The sequence below is a fragment of the Euleptes europaea genome, chromosome 2, assembly GCF_029931775.1.
Source record: "Euleptes europaea isolate rEulEur1 chromosome 2, rEulEur1.hap1, whole genome shotgun sequence".
NCBI classification, from domain to species: domain Eukaryota; kingdom Metazoa; phylum Chordata; class Lepidosauria; order Squamata; family Sphaerodactylidae; genus Euleptes; species Euleptes europaea.
In genome coordinates, this window is record NC_079313.1 from 76,599,897 (window position 1) to 76,619,549 (window position 19,653).

The window sequence follows — 19,653 nt, forward strand, 5'->3', positions numbered from 1 at the left end:
CTGCTTCTCTCCCCAATGTTCTGCTCTCATAAATTTTAGCTTCACAGGAACCCTGTGAGGTAGGTTAGGTTGAGAGTGCGCAACTGGCCTAAGGTCACTCAGAGGGGACTGAACCTGGATCTCCCAGATCCTTGTCCGACATTCTAACCACTACACTAGCGCCACCATTAAGGTTATTAGCCAGTGAGTCGCTTTTAATTTTCCAGGTTGTTCATTTTTGCTTCAAAAGTGAACATCCAGTCTTTGTCCTATATTTGCCACAGCTTCATGTATTAATCTTTTAGTCTCTTATAACTTTCCCATACAGATTAAACCTGAAACAGGCATGCTGTGCAGACAGCTACTGACACGCTTACCCAGCTAAGCATTTAAATAGGCCAGCTGACATAAAAATAGGGATTTTATGTATAGTAATTAAAAACATTCACAACTCCTCTGTGATCAACCCAAAGGACATGCTCATTCGCCATCAAGTGGATACAACTCCCAGAGGATTTATTTCTAACTACTGACTACAGAGTAATTGTGACTATAATTAAGAATAAACCAGGTAATCTTATTGCAATCCAACTATATATAGTCTCTCTGAAATTTAAGATTTTCATGTCTATTAAGTAGTGTATTTAGAATTTTGGCTGGTGAAAAAGAACCTTCAAATTATAAGCCAACGTTATTATACCAGTTTAGTTTCTTCTAATGAAAAAAAGGAAATTGTTGAAGTCAGAGTCTAATGATTCTAGAAACCATAATGATACAGTCAGAATCTAGGCCCTGTTCTGTACTGGTAATCTCAAACTTTGAGAATACTCACCATAAACTTTGAGAATACTCACTACTAAATAACACTATAAAAAACATGTAGATTCAGAGAGGGCAAACCTTTCTAATCAAAGTAATGAGAGAGTTCCTTGTCATTGGATGCCTACATTGAGAATGCCAAACTAAGATGTCACCCCCCCCCCAAAAAAAAGATGGAAGCACTTTTAGACAGAGCAGGCAATAACAACACTGGGGGGGGGGAGTATTGATATTATCTACTTTGTTCTCCAGCAGACAAGCCATTTGAGGATTCCAGCTTCCATTATTGCTGAGTATTGTTGAAACGGCTCCACAAGGCTTTTAGCAAATGGCAAGACTGTTGCTGAAATTGCATTCTGTATTCCAACAATACTTCAGAAAACTTTTCACCTGTGGTAACTTTTTCCTACTTTTTTTACTAAAGCATGTTTATTTATCTAGTAAATAAATAACCAGCATGAGAGCCAGCGTAGTGTAGTGGTTAAGAGCGGTGGACTCTAATCTGGTGAACCGGGTATGTTTCCCCACTCCTTCACATGAAGCCTGCTGGGTGACCTTGGGCTAGTCACAGTTCTCTCTCAACTCACTCAGCCTCGCCTACCTCACAAGGTGTCTGATGTGGGCAGAGGAAAGGAAGGAGATTGTAAGCCAATCTGCTTCTCCTTAAAAGGTAGAGAAAATCAGCATATAAATACCAACTCCTCTTCTTTTAAATTTGTTTAGTAAATTTGTATGCTGCCTCTCCAAACCTGCTTGAGGCAGCTCACAATTAAATAGAGTAAGGTAGGAGTCACACAACCTTGCTGCAATCTTCACAACTATTACTCAATCAAGAGGCTCCCAATTTCAAGTGGGACTCCTCCATACACAGCCTCCAGAAAACAAAATATTGAAAAGGCAAAAAATATATTAACTATTTTGCATTGGTGTAACACAAGCATATAAATTGAACAGAAAGCTTCTTGAGACAGAAGGGGAAAATAATTCATTCCCAGTTATTACAAGTAAAGATGCAACGTTTCCCATAAGCTCCTTCTCCTCAAACATCCTATGCAATGAATAGGAAATTACAAACTATCGTGAATCCAGACCCCCCCCCATTAATCCACCATCTAGTCTTCTCATTTTAGTAATATTCTTTATTATCTACGTTTTGAAATTTTAACAAAACAACCAAACAGCATTATGAAGACAGGAGGAGAGATGAAGAGACGTTTTGCTTTGGCTCTGGCCAAGTTACACAAGCTCAAAAGCTGGCAATTCTGCCTCTCCATGAATGTTAAATAAAGGTATTTGCTCTGTTACCCAGTGGCTGTGGTATGATTCCAATGAGCAAACAGTCCTTGTGTACATGACAAACTGCACAGGCCTCTGCAAAGCTCTGGACTATGGCCATTATGTTTTTCTCTGCTTTTCTGTTTCTATAATGAAGGAATGTGGACCTGACACAACAACATCACCCTATCCTCAATTAAATAGACATTTGGATCAGCAGGAATATGTTTCAAATACAGAATTTGTATGAATGTTAATGCTAACCCATTTCATACTCATGGATTGAATGTAGTATAATCTAATACATGCTGCTCTGAACAAGTACGCATAGCCATTTCCTTGCAGTGATGCCTTCTTTAGAACATGAATTACAATTAACCCACAGAGTTAATTCAGATAACTGGAACAGTTCATCTATAGCTATTTTAATCCAAGAGTTTAGGACACACAATAGTTATTTTGAAAACAGTCCTTGAAGAGTGTCAAACCTACAGAGACTCAGTTTGAAACAGACATGTATTAACATGATTCATACAATTCATACAGTTTTCACTTGTTTTAACATGCTATCTGTAGGTTAAACACTTACAAACGTAAATGACAAAGCAGGAACCTGAAGGAATATCCTCTTTGCCAAGCCATGGTTTGGTATTATAATTGAATCTGTGTACTCAGTGCCCTGAGGTATTTTTTTTTACTGCCTTAAGAATTTTGTTTTCCTGCATCTTGTTTGTAGTGTTACTGTCTTGTCTCCAAAGACTGAATAATCTGATTAATTGAAGAAAACTATAAAGTTGGTAATCCAAATCTAAACTATGTATACACCTTCCAGATCTACTGCTGTAAACAATACCCAACTCCTCTATATGTATCTAGCCAAAATATATATTATTTTTAATTTCTTTGCTCTGCACTCACCTAGACTGAAGAACTCTGCATAACTCACGGCACTTCTTGAAATTAGAAGGACCTCTATATGGCACTGCCATACATGCTCTCCATTTTAAGATTGTTCACATGTTTCTTCCGAAGCAAAAGTTTCCAGACAGTTGAAGTGCTTTTTATAATGCTATTTCCGAACAGTTTACTGAGGAAGCTTAGCATGGATGGACCAAAATCAATGTAATTCAGAAAGCACTAGAAATAAATGTTTATTTACCAGCCACTCTCTTCTTATACCAGTTTAAGGATATTAATCCTCTACAAGCAAAACCAGAGCCTGGATGTTATCAAATGCCTATATAATCAGGTGCAGTGATGAACCTTACGCAGGCATACGTAGAAAAACACAAAACAAAAACAGAGAAAGCTTACATGCACAGGGAAGAGTTCTAGACTATGTCCAGAAATATTTATGCTGTAGAGACCACCAACAGAGCAACCTCTGCCATTATAAGATTTCACTTCACAAAAGGGGCCTCCTTTATCCCTGCAGCAATCAAGGTTTTTTAAGGCAAGAACATTACCCAGTTCCTGTACAGCTCCCAGCTTTGTATGTATAAAGAAAGGTGCCTACTGGAAGCTGTTCAATCTAAGTTTTTATGAAATACTTTTGGAGCTCCCTGATGCATTCTGAATGCCCTTCTCATATCAGAGGCTTGGGTGATCTCTCTGGAGGCATGTATGTGGTTACTGACATTAACTTATTGGATAAAACTTCTTTTCAATCCTACAAGTCTAGTGTCTTGATTTTTGCCGAGCGAGATCGTTCAACCTTGTTAACAGCAGTTGAGGGGAAACTTCAGGAGTATGGCCTTTCCTACCAAGTTCTATTGTGCCTCAGGCCCCAAGTAGAAGAAATGATTAAACAGGGGCATTTACCCTACCTCAGGGGTCTCAAAACTGCGGCTCCAGAGCCGCATACGGCTCTTTGGCCCGTTGAGTGTGGCTCTCCGAACTTGGTTCGGAGCCCCTGCTCTTGCGCCCACTCACGCTGGCAGCCGGGCTGCGGAGCCAGCGCGCCTGAGAAAGAGAGAGAGAGCGGGCGAGCGGGCGTGCTGTCTCTCTCTCCCCCCCCCGCCATGGAGAATGGTCGGGTCCCCCTTCCCCTTGCCCTCAATGGTTGGGAGGCTAAAGCCTCCCCTCCCCTCTAGCAGCGCGATTGCTGGGCGGGCCGCTCAGCGGTTCCTGCCCCCCCCCCCGCCTATCAGCTGTTGGGCGGGGCGGGCTTCCTTTGGTAGACCTGGCCTCCGGCTGAGTCCCATTGGGAGGCCATGTCTACCCACTGGCTTTCTTGGCGGTAGACCTGGACTCTGAGAAGGGGAAAAAAGTCCCCCTTCAGAGTCCAGGTCTACCAACTGGCGTCTAAGGGCCTCCGGAGGCCAGGTCTACTGCCAAGAAAGCCAATGGGTAGACCTGGCCTCCCAATGGGACTCAGCCGGAGGCTAGGTCTACCAATAGGCTTTTATGGCGGTAGACCAGGCCTCCAGACGAGGACTCCGGACGGGGAGGGAGAAATGGCAGGGACTTACAATTTAATTTTTATCAATAAATAAGGTCACTATTAAGTATGATATCAAGTTTTATTCAGTGTACCTATAGTTTAATTAAGACTTAAAACTTTAATTAAAGTTTATTAAGTTAATAAACAGTGTAACTACCTATATAGTTTAAGTTTAAGAAATTTGGCTCTCAAAAGAAATCTCAATCGTTGTACTGTTGATATTTGGCTCTTTTGACTAATGAGTTTGCCGACCCCTGCCCTACCTAATGCATCTTCTCTTCTTGTTTTAAAGACTCAATAACTTACACAAGCAGAGTCTACTAGTATAAGCAAAAAGCATGTATTGGATTGCATAAACACAGACTGCACTTAGTACCATGAGTGTACACAACAATAATAAAGCACAATCAAACAGGCACTCCTGTTTAGAAACAGGAGTAATAAAATACCCGGAGGAACTCCCCGCATTTTCTCCCACTTCCAAACAGTAGAGAGAAGGAGACTACAAAAAGCTCTTGACCCCATTTTATTTAAAATAGAGGCAACATTTTCCCTAAAATGGAGACAACTGACAGAATTACAAATCAATAACAAACAATAATAGACTCTCTATAAAAGAACAATCTAGGCTTCCTGGGAGGTGAATGAAATCCTCATGTGATTCTTCACATGCTGTATCTAAAAAATGACAGATAGTATGAAGGTACTGACTGAAACCTGCAGGACGCACTCCTCAAGTTTCCTTCTCTATGACTAGTAAAACTGCATGGCTATCAATTACTACATCCTCAATGACCCCTTTCAAGCTGTAAGTATAAACAAAAATGTGTATTAAAATATGAACAGTATATGACAAACTAATATTTAAGCTACTCTTCCATGAGTATGCTTAAGAACTAAAAAGGAAAAAAAACTTTTTTTCAAAAACTTGCTTTTAAAAGCATTGCTTTCACCAACGCTGATTAATTTATTTTCTTGGACTCAAATGGTATAGAAAATCAGATCAATGTCTTTATGGATATTTCTGCTATTATGATAGGGCAGTCTGTCTCACTTGACAAAATACTGTAAATTAGCATATGTACAAGGTAAAGCTCGATTATCAAAGCTATCATAATTTAAAATTTGACATAATTACCCTTAAAGCTAGGAAATGTAAAAAAAGGATTCTGGAACAGCTGCTCCTCACCAATTTAAATGCTCATTTGTTTCATGTTGACCTAGAAACCAGCATCACCCAAACCAAAACCTAATTAAATAATGATGGCTTTACAGCTTGTAGAATAATAATTCATTGTTTTTAGAACCAAAAAGCAAAGCAATAAATCACAGGTGTATAAGCCAATTATTCATTAATATGCAATCAAAGTGCTCTGCTTTTTTCAACTGAAATGTATATGACGTGAAATAAATTAGATTGTGACTAGGTCACTTGTCTATCTGAAGTCACAAAAAAGGACACAACACTGTTCTTTATATATATTAGAGAATTCTACATAATAATCTTGGTTAGGACAATAAAGTTACTCTCTGTTTAAGCATCTGTCTCTCCCTCTTCATCCTCCTCAAGACGGATATCAAATTTGACCTGGAGCTGTGTATACAAAATAATTAAAGATCGCTTAGAATGCAGGTTCAGGTTCTACATATGTGGGAACATTCATATGGAGATACGCTGGCCTGGGTATCCCCTTTGTTCCTGGTGTCATCTCTCAGCCCTGCACAACCACCAGCTGAGCCCAAGGTGAATCCCTAAGATGTTGGCAGCAGCACTGAGGCTTGGCTAGCTTCAAGCATCTCAGGCTAAGTACAAACTTCATTTTCCCCTCCCTCCCATTTTCTTTCCTGGCATACCAACATCTTCACAGGTAGATGTCACATTTCTTTGGCACTTTGGCTAGAAAAGTTGCCTACCCTGACTTATAACAAAATGACATTACTTTTTCTCTTCTGCAACGTTCACAGATTTATTTATAGCCCACATTTCTCGCTGACACTCAAGGCAGTTTACAAAATATAAAAATGATGCACTCATTCTAAAAATACAAAAATGATGCACTCAGACAGCATATGCAGCAATGCAATAAGAGCAAGATAAAACAATAACATTCCCAAAAGACTACAAACCTCTCCCTTTACAAATATGCCCTCTTGAACAATTCAATTTTACACATTCTGCAGTAAGATAGAAGTGTGACTGCCTTTCTCACATTCTCAGACACACCATTCCACAAGGTGGGAGCCACAACAGAAAATGCATGTGTATTGGCAGCTGTTACTCTTACCCATTTGAAAAATGGTATGTTCAAAAGGCTTTGGTTAGATGAGTGAAGCAGTCACAGTAGAGCATAGCAGGAGACACAGTACAGCAGAGTCCAAGGCCATGAAGGGCCTTGGGAGGAGATAACCAGTACCTTGAACTGAACCCAAAGCACATCCCTTGATACCTACTACTGCGGTCACAAAATCTGTATCTGCAATCAGCAATACGCTTGCAGGCTACGCTGAGGAAGCAGGAATGGCAGGCACATCTCCATCAAAGCCACACCTTGCTTGTCTGATGTGCAAACCATGACAGTATCTGAGCCACGTTGAATTAGGGAAGCTGCTGAATGAAAGTGATGGAGGTCAGTTTAATGAGGTGAAAGGATAGGCAGACTATACTGAACCTGTTTTATCAACCCACATTTCCTGCAAAGCCCACTGCCTCTACCCCTCCTCCTGTTTCTGTACAATTCTGAAAACAAGAAAACACATGGGAAAAGGTAGGCACATAGTGGATGTTGCCTATTATTCACCTCTCTTTTCCTCCACCAGAAATAGAAATGCAGGTGTAACATTAAGCCTGGCAATGGGGAGGTGAGAATGTAAAGACACAATAAAACATTAACAGAGTTGTCAGGCACTATTCTTTAAGGACGTTTTTGAGGACATTGATTCATAGTATCGCCATGAGTCGGAAGCACTTGACATCACTTAACACACACACATTCTTTAAGGAACTGGCTTAAAATGTAAGAGTTGACTACCAGCTCAAGATAAAAAAGCAGTAACTCCCAAATGGGTCATCAAGACCCATCAAGCAGGACGCTGGAGGCTCATTGGTCAAGTGAACAAGTTAGAGATCCATGTTCTTCTGACCTTCTTGTGACAATAGCGTTACAAGCCTGTCTACAGATGCCTCTGTAGAAGTGTCATTCTTGCTGAGAAAGCTTTGTTGTCTCCACTTAAAGACACTTAAACACAACTGCAGAAATAAGCACATAACCTGCAAAATAAAAGGGTCTCTCTGTAGAGGTGCATTGCAGCACATAAAATCTTCCCCACTTTTAAAAAGGCAGCAAATGAACACACTAACACCACACAGTACAGCAGGTGTTTGCCCACTCACTTTTTCAGTACATTTAAAATTGAATTGCAAACTTTAAAAGCCAGCACACTGAATACTGTTATTTTAAGAATTTAAGAAGTGTTTTGCAAATAAAAATGCTTTGACAATTTTTGTTAAATCTTACAATTTTAGGAGTCAGGATCATGATTTTTGGTCTTTCAGCAGAGTGCAGCAAGTAGTACAAGGACTCAATCACTCCAGCTGTCTTGACGATTCAGCTGGCAAAGGAGGATTTGTGACAAATCCCAGCATGCTGTAACTTTCCCAATTACGTTAATAACTTATGCAAATTAACTGGGGCCTCCAGCTCATTACAAACTGTCACACATCCCTCATACTGAGAATAATATTAATACATTCTGCATCCACTGACCAATATAAATTATGCAAGCATTGCAAAAGGATTACTCGGCATTTTAATTATTTTAGGGTTTTTTTAATTCTCATACCATTTTCATAGCTTATCCAAACATTAACACACACTAGTGCACAATCAGACACACTGCCATTTTATAAAATAATATTGCAAGCCCAAGCTAGCCCAATGACAGCACAAATCACTGCATATACCTTCCTGCATGCAGGGGCAGAGACTAATCACCATAATTCTGCAAGTACAGAGCCAAATCAGGTTTCTGTTCATGGGCATCCTTTCTCTCAGAAAGCTGCTACAGGCCAGATAGATCCCCACATTCAACTCTCCAGCTGCTACAGGCGGCTAATATACATTTATCTTTGATAATGCTGACCACTTTTGTGGGAAGAAGTGGCTGATTTCCCCTTCCCTCTCTCCACCCATGTTCAATACTGTCAGAATCAACAGTGGTGACCACCTGTTCAGAAGGGGAACCTAAGCTCACCACAGGTGCAAAGGTTTCTGGGGGGAAAAGCCCACTATCTCCATGGTCAGTACATGCTTAATAAAGTAAAGCCAATACCTCCCTGGATATAGGAAATTATTAGGAAGTTATTAATGTGTCAAGCATTCCTATGCAAATATTTCATTGTCCCAAAAACTATTATCCCAAATAACAAGTCTAAAAGGTTAACCTCAAGGTGCTTCATATTTTATAAGAGGTTTTAACAAAACAACACAGCCAATCCTCAACTCAATAATTCGCACAGTGCTTCGGTACCTGGGCTCCAAGGACCCCTGAGAGTTCCAAAGTCTGCTGGTCCCTTGTAAGGCCAGAAGTCAAATCTTTCTCATGTCCATTTGGTAATATGAATACTCTCACATTTTTTATGAATGTGGCAATGACTCTCTACTTCACAGGAGGAAGACGAAAAGGGGTTCCCCTTCTTTCAAAGGGAAGGATCTCAGAGCTGCTGTCACCCACAATCACTAAAATTTTAGAGCACTAGCCAGAAAATCTGTGGATTGATTGTTGTGAAACAACAGCTGAGGCTGCTGAGCCCTAGGAAAGCTAACTGGCTGAGTGGTACCAGGGAGGTACCATCATCATAGTTACTCTCAGTTTAAAACTCCAGCAGACCTCTGGAGAGGAAGCATAAATAAACTGATTTTCTATGGAGCAATCTGAAAGTTTTCCCGGCTCCCTCCCATTCCTGTTAAATTGGCCTTTAACCAGTTTCTTGCTGTCTCCAGTGCAAATTTCCTTCCAATCAAAGGGTGAGACTTTTTAGAACTTGAGTCAGACCTTGGGTCCTATGCACATTTCATCTAGGTTGGTCATTCCATAAAGTTTTTCAAATCAATTATACAAGTATTTACTGATACTTTTCAAATGAAACAATATACCTAAATCAACTTATACCTAATCAATCAATATACCTAAATCAACTTATAGAAGAATAGAATAGAATAGAATAGAATAGAATAGAATAGAATAGAATAGAATAGAATAGAATAGAATAGAATAGAATAGAATAGAATAGAATGAATTGCAAGGGGATCGCTGTTGTCTTTTCCTTATCTAATTTGAACAAAGACTTCTAAAAAAACCTCCTACAATCCTATAGCATCCACAGTGCAGCACTTCACAACATTTGAAGTGACTTGCATCAATTAATTAAAAAAATCACAGATTAGGTTAAATCCCCTCTCGTGGGTTGAAGTCTGTGAAGAATTGATTGATTCCAAATTGAACTATCTTATTCATAAAATTACTGGTGCTCCTAACTGCACTGCATTCTCTGCAGGCAGACCTGGGCCTTAGATCCCTTGAAGCTCGGATTGGAGCCAAAGTTTTTAGGTTCTGAGTTAAGATTTTATTCTCCACAGATATTTACATCTACTGCAAACCTATTCTTATCAGAGCTCATGGAGAAAATTGGTTGAAAGTCACAGTCAGATTTTAGGAATGTCTCTTCATGATTTAAAAGACCGTGGGCTATCAGCAGCTCTTTCTTTAATCCTGAGCTGCTTGTAAAAACTGGATTTTAGAAGCACTATGACAAGAGCACATAGAGTATGTTCACCTTTATACCTAGGTTTAATGCTACCAGAATCTCTTCCAACATACTTTGACTTACTGATAGTGCCACGTTATAGACAACTATTTATGTTGGCTAAATTGAATTCCATTCCGTTAGGGGAGCTATTGGGTTGTTTAAATAAAGTGCCATACCCCGAGCGAGTGTGTCAATGTGGTTCTGGTCAAACAGACACCCTTCAACATTCTCTGATCATTTCTGGCCTGGTTAATGTGGCAAGAGATAGATGAATTAAAACCTTTTATTCAGGACTCTAGGAGTGAACTGGACTGATCTGAAGAAGTGAGCTGTGGCTCACGAAAGCTCAAACCCTGCCAGAAAATATTTTTGTTAGTCTTTAATGTGCTACTGGACTCTTGCTCTTTTCTACTACTGGATTATCTGAAGTTTCTTTCAGCGGGGGTGGATTTTAATATTGCTCTGGTTGCCAAGTTTTTCCCCCAGATGATTAAGATTACAAATTATTATGTTTTGATCATTTATTATATATGTATAAATATACTTCCCTTTTTCTTTTAATCTTAGTGTGACAACTGTTCAGAGCTGAATTGGCTGCATGAGCTGTTATCATTAAAGTAAAAATTAAAGTTAAACAACTAGACTGCTTCATTATGTATATGCATAGGTGTTTGTATGAAATTGTTTAAGGTACAAAATGTAAGTCTTACATTAAATTAGCCACATGCTTAGGAATCTCAAAAGTGAACAAAATCTTGAATCTCTGGAAAAGTCTACACCACAAGGCTCACTGGGTGACCCTTGAAGATATCAGGATTTCAATTTCTGATTTAAATTACTCATATAGAATTACCTCATAGTCATTCAAGATTGACTAAGATAAAGCATGCTTTTCAAAAAAATAAAAATAAAATAATGGGTCCAAGCCAAGTGAAAATACCAAATAACCTATGTTTTCTAGCATACTCAAGAGATTCCTGGGTATCCAGAAAATATTTTCAAATAAAAAAAGAGGACTGAGCATTGCCACTCAGGAGCCATGGAATGTTGAAATCTACTGAATATCAATTTACCCCCCCAATAACACTGAGAGAGGGGGGTAGTGGCACATTCTCAGTCCCTAACAGCCTATCCTGGCGAAGGGTCAAGGGATGCACACCTCACAACCTAATTCTCCACCACCACCACTCCAAGGAGGCTATAGCTTTTAAAGGTTCTGGCCCCTTTGACGTTTTAGAAGCAGTAACATCCTCCTAATTATATGTTCAAGGCTACAAAGATCAAAATAGTTTTTAAGACCCAGAATTAGAACGATACAGCTATCCACGGTCAGTTTATCTCACAGTACATGTACCTTTAAGAGACAGAAATATAATTTCCTTAACACTCTAATTCTGAACTCACTTGCCACACCACTGAAGTAAAAGGAATTTATTTCTGACTAGAAATGCATAAGGATCAAACTGGGGTGATGGAAACTGCTGTCAACTCACAGCCAACTTATGGCAACCCCATAAGGTTTTCATGGAAAGAGACAAACAGATATGGTTTGCCACTGCCTGTCTCTGTGTAGCAAGCCTGGATTCCTGGCTGGTCTTCCATCTAAATACTAATTAGGGCCAATCCTGCTTAGATGCCCAGATGAAGTTAACCTGAACCAGAAATGCACAAACTGTAAGGAAGCTATTATTATTATCATCATCCTCCTCCTCCAGGGATCATAAAGTCACCTATCCTTAGTACTTCTGAATCCCTGTTTTGTTCCACATTACAATGATCTTAAAACCAATACAGCCAGCCAGAATTTCACAGAACTGAAGTATACTTTTAATGCAGTTCAACAGGACATCAAAGGGATAAAATTTAAAATGTATAAAATATAAACAGCAGGCTAGACTCAAGTCCAGAAAATATTCAGGCTATGAGCACACAGATTTCAACCCAATGACCTTACATTTTAAGAAGTCCTTTATAAAATACTTTCTCAAGAATAATAATAAGAATTTTGCTTGCCTAGCACTCTCCAGTAGGTTCTCACTTTACACTTACAATAGGGCTGCTGTCGGGGGGAGGGGGAAATCAAGCCTGTGCCAAATCAATTCAACAAGCTCTTGGACAAAACACACACACAAAACCAACACACAGCATCGGAGGATAATGAGAACTGCAATCACTCCAGCTGACAGTGGATGACTACCAATTATCATAAGGCAAGTTCCATGCATTTACATTTGGCTGTGCAGTCCTAAGCTGACATGCTTCAAAATATACGGAAAGTATTCAGCGTCTATGTTCAATATGGAAATTTGTCATCAGCTGCTGAGTATCTCCAGAAATTGAAGAAGCCTATTAGAACCGGTAACTGCACTGTTTGTGAAAGATTTTAACAGTTCAGCAATAAAGTAGACCAATGCTGGGAACTCTATGAAATGGTTTGTGTACCAACAAACTCCTTTACTAAACCTAAATGTTTAATAATCAACTCACTATGTAAGTATTTTGCATTTGTGTAGAGGGGGATGCCTAACATTAATTGTTATTCGTCTCAGAGCCACTGAAGCTATCAGCTAGTGCCACACTCTGGGTATAATGTGCCACTGTACATAATTATCTTCCCTATAATTATCATCATACAAATAACTGTGTGCAGGATCATCTGTTAAACTATACTCATTCTAACATGTTCCTTCTAAAAGGAGTAATTATTTTCATCTTTGTACTTACACTTCCATAACCACTACACTTCAAAGAACTGTGAATGCTGATGAAAAAGCAGCCAATCTGTCTCAGCAGTATTTTTGTCAAAGGTTCAGTTGTGAGTTAAAAGCATATAAAATTTCTACAAATGTTTTAGAAGACTGGCTCAAATTGTTATTGTATCACCTCCTGCTGTCTTACCCTGTTTTCAGATTAGCCGCTGAGAGCTTCACGGTAAATTACAACTGAGTTATGATAATCAGCTTAAGCATTACTGGAAGTATGGTAATTTACTGTATTTTAATTTCACTTCTTTGGCTACTATCTCTAATTTTGATCATCTAATTAATTTGATTGCTGCCCCTATGCTCCCCTATGACAGAGCTTTGCTCATCTGAGCAGAGTCTTCTGCAGATGCCACCCTGCAAATGGGTCCAGACAAATGCACTCTCTGTTGTGACCCCCCCCACACACACACACCTTATGGAATGGCCTGCCTGATGAGATCAGGAGGACTCCCACTCTCCTGGCATTCTGTATGCAAACTGAATTCTTCAGTAGGGTATTCTTACACATGTAATAGGGCTATACTATAACGAAATAGAAAGCCAGCGTGGCGTAGTGGTTAAGATGTCAGACTAAGACCTGGGAAACCCAGGTTCAAACACCCACTTGCACCATGGAAGCTTGGTGGGTGACCTTAGGCCAGTCACACACTCTCAGCCCTGACCCCGGCTAGTATCTGGATGGGAGACTTCCAAGGAATACCAGGGTCATGACGCAGAGGCAGGCAATGGCAAGCCACCTCCAAACGTCTCTTGCCTTGAAGACTCTGTGGGGTCGCCATAAGTCAGCTATGACTAGAAGGCAAAGGGGAAAAAAACGGAATGGTTCAGAAAAATGCTTTGAAGAAGGGAAAGGGACTTGGACTATACCACTGTGTATAGTCCATACTATCTGCTGTAGTATGTACTATCCTACTATGTAATTTCTGTGTCATTTAACATGTGATGTTAATACTTATGCTTTGTTTCAGATTTCTGCAATACTAATATTATTACACTGCTTACTGGATGTCCCATCCTGTTGATTGTATTGACTTATACTGTATAATGCGCCTTCAGTCTGAGAAAGGTGGACTATAAATCACATAAATTAAAATTAAAGACAACAAATTAAAAATTTGGTGGTGTTTGTGGAGGAGTGACTATCAAGTGATAAAGGTTTAATATTCTAGTTAAGATTATTGGTTTCTACAAATTAAATGGAAACTTGCACTGAGAATCAGCTAAACATTACTTCTTGACCTTTGCCATGCAAGGCTTATGCGTAATATAGAAATAGGTTCTTCTCCCATGACAGCCTTTTTCTTGCATCAGCAACCTTAAATCTCTCAGCATAGGAATAAAATTTCATTCCTCAGTTCTTTAAAACATAGGGGCATTATATTCTAGAATATATACTCAGTAGAAATCTTTTAACAAGACCAGCTCTTTTCTGTTCCCAACATATCCCAGAACACTTGCAAATATTAACAGCCCTAACTCATTAAAGTAGCTGCAGCAGGCTTGCTTCTCCAGACCTATGTGAAATTTCCCCCTGCAATCTTATCCTGCTGACTGCTAATGTCTTAACCATGTCTTAAACCTAAGAAAACATCTGAATCAGGATTGGCAACCATGGTTATATGACAACCCATAACCATACCTAAGGCTGAGAGTAAGGAGACGTTGCACATGACATGAGAGCAGAATGGCTATGAGGAAGGCACATGCGATTGCAGAACCCACTTTCTTAACCACAGTAAAGTGAATAGAAGAGCTATATCAGCGCTAGCCCTGCAGTGTAAATCAAGGCAACAAAATCTACCATTCATCTACCAACTTTTTCCCTGCATGAGCCCATGCTCTACATGTGATAGGAAAAAGGAAGGCCATATAATATATCCTTACAATCTATCAGACAGCTTTCCAAGTATCCACAGGAGATCTCTGTAGACGACAGGAGAGGTTTCACATCAAAAAGTTAAATTTAAGCTAAGTATATTAAAATAAACCTTTGTATACTTGTCAAAAATATTTTACATGTGGTGGAATGCTATTTTAAATATCTTGTAAGGAGCACTCCTAAGTAGGTCTACTCAGAATCTAGACCCATTTTACTCAATGGGGATTACTCCCAGGAAACTGTTCTTAGGATTGCAGTCTACACCAAGCATCCGCAATTCTCATGGCATCATTTCCAAAGCAGAAGGAATCCATCTACTTGGGAAGGAAATGTTTTAAACATAAGGCTCAATAAACCTTATTCATCCTTATATCCAGCAATGCCAGCTTGGCCATAAGGCCTCCCAATAAGAAGTTCTTGCCAAGACATGGATGGGAGCACAGGAAATCTCTATTATAACACGATGTAAGAGGTATCGCAAAACATAAACAATTCCCCCTATTAATTTGGACAAGCTGTGTTGGTATCCCTCTGATTGTTAGGAAACATCACGTCATAAAGCACCAATTGAACAGAATATGAATTCCCTACAGTTACTAGATGATGATTCTTAGAAGTAACAGGGTGAAGGGAAAAGATGTCCAGAAGCTTGTACTTAACAACACACTCATGGCGCTGGCAGCAGCAACAGTGAGAGCAAGCCCAGCACAGCAGCTACCCAACCCACCGGAAGCCACCCAGTTCAGAGAGCAGCCAACTCCCCAGAAGACAGCTAGGAAGGCAGAACGGGCCCCTGGAACCTGGAAGTGCTCCCGGGAGTCAGTAGCACTGGCAGCACCTGGGCAGGGGGCCTGGCCCAACAATCACTGTCAGCCTGGACCAGGACCCACCTCCAGGAGGGGTGGAGGAAGGAGGCGAAGGTCGCTTTGGCTTCCTTAGGCCTGCATGGACTGAAAGCTAGGCCTTTTGGAAATTGGTGGGAAGGCAAGGCGACATGGATGGGCTCCCCTCTGGAAGCTCCATTGGAGCTGGCCCCAGTCAGTCCCTTGGCCCCAGTCAGTCCCTTGGCCCCTAGGGCAAGAGACTGGGAAAGCTCAGGGATGTCCCTCCCCCAGGGAAAACTTTAAGATGTGAACCAGGGAGGAGCTGAGGAGGAAGAGCCAGGCCGCTCACCAGACTACAGGAGAGAAGGCAGTAGCAGTCAGAAGAGAGGGAACCAGCTGTAAATTAACACCCCCTATTGCTGAGGCTCTTCCAAGGCCCTGCTAGAGAAAGAGGGAACCACTGGAGGGTGCCACAGTCCTGGACAGACGAGCCCTGTCCCTGTGTCAAAAGAGTCAGACACAAAAACACAGCTAACCTCAAGTTTCAATTTGAGACACCCAAAACACACACACACTTTTAGGCTGGGCCTACAGATGTACACATCATACTTAATTTCACTCTCCTTTTGGCCCTCACTGCATATATTTCCTGCTCATATAGGCTCCCTCCTCCCAAGATGGCAGACTAAATTATTGTATTTGTGTAAGGCAGCGCTATAGCTTCCCTTCAACTATTAGATGCAATATCCATATAAGGGAAGGCAGAAGGAAAGTCTTGAAATTGTGAAATAGCTGTGTTTCAGGATTGTGAAACAGTCAATTTCCGCATCCCCTGAGAGCAAGGTGTCTATGCCAACAGGAACACAAATAAGCAAATACTTGCAATTCTAATGAAAGAAACGTAGAAGAGGCCTTAAGAGAGTTACAAGCCTTCATGAGGAAAAAAATCTTCAAGTGAGAAGCAAAACAGAAACAAGAACGCACATTACACCATGGCATAAACTATACATATTTTCCATAGTAGGTTATGCAGTAGACCATAGGTCTAGTTCTAGATGTAGGCTTACCTTCTCAGCAGTTTTCCTAGGGCAACTTTGTGTTATTTATTTCCCATTCAAGATTTAACATAATAAACACTTGCGCCCAGTAGATGGCTCCACAGTATAAAGTACATAGATGCTTGTGGAGACTACAAAGCTGATCCATTTCACTACATTTCTGAGATTTATAATGGCCTGCACAAGACAAATGTATTCTCAAAGAATCTTTTTGGGTGGGGGGTAACAGTTCTGATTTTGCCACCTCAGAGGATACCAGAATTATCCTCAGAAGATACCAGAATTATTCTATCATTTGATGTATACTACCTACATTAATTTCCATTATATACCATGAACAGCTTTAAAAGCCTAAAAAGCAACCAGCAATATTCATCTTAGGTCCAAGACACGCTGTAATACAATTTACTGTGGCATCAATCTAATATACTTTGTTGCTGAAGAATCTACAGCAATTATCAGACACTGATTAATTTAAGAAATCATTTGATTAATTTAGTTTTCTATCGAAATTGTGAGTTTTATGTATTTTTATGGTCACTGTTTTGTTTAACTTGTAAGCCGCCTTGAGTACCCAAAGGTAGAAAGGCAACTAATAAATGTTTTAAATAAATAATGTATATGAATTTGAAAACAAGTCTTCTCTGCAAAGACAGCCATGGAAATCTGAAACCCCAAATGGACTATTTGGAAACTTGATCACATGTGATAAACTAAACTTTTGCAAGGAGTCAGTGCGCACATGCTTTTCCTGTAACCTACACCTATAATCATCTTCTTCTATAACTTTTAGTTGTGTTTCAAACAAAGAAATCAATTGTAACGCAACTCATCTCCAGAGTCTGGCTATTCAATTGCAGTAACTCTACTCATAATAACCAGCTTGTGTGGGTGGAGTTACCTCACAATAGCAGTAAGATTTGCAGACCGGGAAAAGTCTATCCCTGCCCACTGCTTTCTAGCCTTAATCCCTCTCAAATTTCCCCCTACAACTATCATGATGCATAACACAGTGCAAAGTCTTATAAAAACAGGTACCACAGTCCTATGCAAATTATTCTAGAATTACTGGCGTAACTGGAAAGAGAAATATAAGCAAGTACTATTCTACTTGTTGCATAATTATGACAAAATAGTGAAACATTGAACTTGTTCAACTTTCTGATATTCCCTTACCCCCACTTGAGCAGCAACCATGCAAATATCCTTATATTCATGCAATGATCTGTGACGTAGGGGCACTAATTACAAGAGAAATATTATCAATTCCCTCATGAAGCCCACATAAAGGAAACATTATAAGAATAAATCAGTATGTTCCTATGTCTGCATACCCTCCTTCCCTCTATTTCCCACACGATTAACATTTCCCCTTGATCCATATAATTTTGTGCCCATTCCCATTTTATAGAATTTTTTTCTTTATTTAAAATTATGTGTACAGTGTTGTAAGAGGAAACACAGTGGTGTTTTTTTTAAAAAAAAAAAATTAAATCAGCAGCTAGTCCAGAACTCCCAAATGGGACTGAGATGATGGGACAGTGAGAAGGAAGGATCCCACAAATTCAAGGAGGCTTAGTAAGGGTCCGGTGAAATAAGCATTCAATCAGTTGTAAGGGAGGGTAAAATAAAGGCTTAATCTGCTTTAGGATTTTATTCTTTAATAGAACATCGCACCCCCTTCTCCAGGGATCCCTCTCCAGTATACCCTGCAGTTTGAGAAAGCAGATATTTACAGATCAGTATAATGTATGATTGAGAACACACATTTAAACAATTTCACCTGAACCGCCTTTCTTTCCAACCAACTTTCTATCAAGGCTTTCACCTGTTCAGCCCCACCATCAGGCTACTCAAGCGTTGAAAAGGAGCTACAAGTTAGTGTTGCCTTTTGCCTTGGAAGAAGTTTCTCTCAAGAGCTCAGCTTTAATACATCATTCTTACAATGCAATACTAAGAACTGTTTCCTGGCAGTAACCCCACTTAATATAGCTGAGTAGAATTCTGTGCATTGCTCCTTAGGAAAGCATTGGAAATCTTAACAACTCTCTATTTCCCCTCTCTCTTTGGGGGTGGGAATACCTTATGGGTGTGAGGACTTTTGATCTATTTTTAAAAGGAGTTTAAGGGCAATAGAATGAGCACTAAGTAAATGAAGATCTGAAAAAAATTAAAATATCCAAAACATTAAAGTAGCATGTGAAATCTAGAAGCAATTATTTAAGCAAAACTACTTTTATATAAATGATGCACTAGGACTCCCCCTCACAGGGGACCTCCATTTTGATCCTGGTATACATGCACATCTTAGCATGGGCCTAGCAATGAAAAATGGAGTCTGGATCAAACTGGTATCAAAATGATAGTGAGTCACACTTACTGTGTGCAAGGTATGTGAAGACAGCTCCTCCATTAATCATACATATGCCATAACTGGTGGGAATCAACCAAGGGCCTTTTCCCTCAGGGACCCTCCCTGATAATTTGGATATAATGAACAACCCAAATAATCAAGACAATGAGCGATGAGCCAACCCTTATCTCTTTATCTTAATGGCTGGACAGGAAGATTTCTCCCCCTACTCCATCATGCAAATTACTCAGCCATCAATACTTGCCTATCTAAACTCTCAATCTCCCTAAAGGAACACTTCTCTTTGATACTTTAAATTTTAATGCAGAAGAAGAAAACTCCCCTCCACAATGCATACATAAACACCTTTTCAAATTAGCTCAAACAGGTGGACTTTTCATCACTCCCACATTCCAATGCCAACACCCTGTCCCTCCTCAATCTCGACTCCA

General features: G+C 39.9%; 1 protein-coding gene across 4 annotated transcripts in view; it reads right to left on the bottom strand.

The window, feature by feature from the left end:
- The window catches only part of MAST2 (microtubule associated serine/threonine kinase 2), a 383,088-nt gene that overhangs the window by 181,667 nt on the left and 181,768 nt on the right, over nucleotides 1–19,653 (bottom strand). The window lies entirely within an intron of this gene.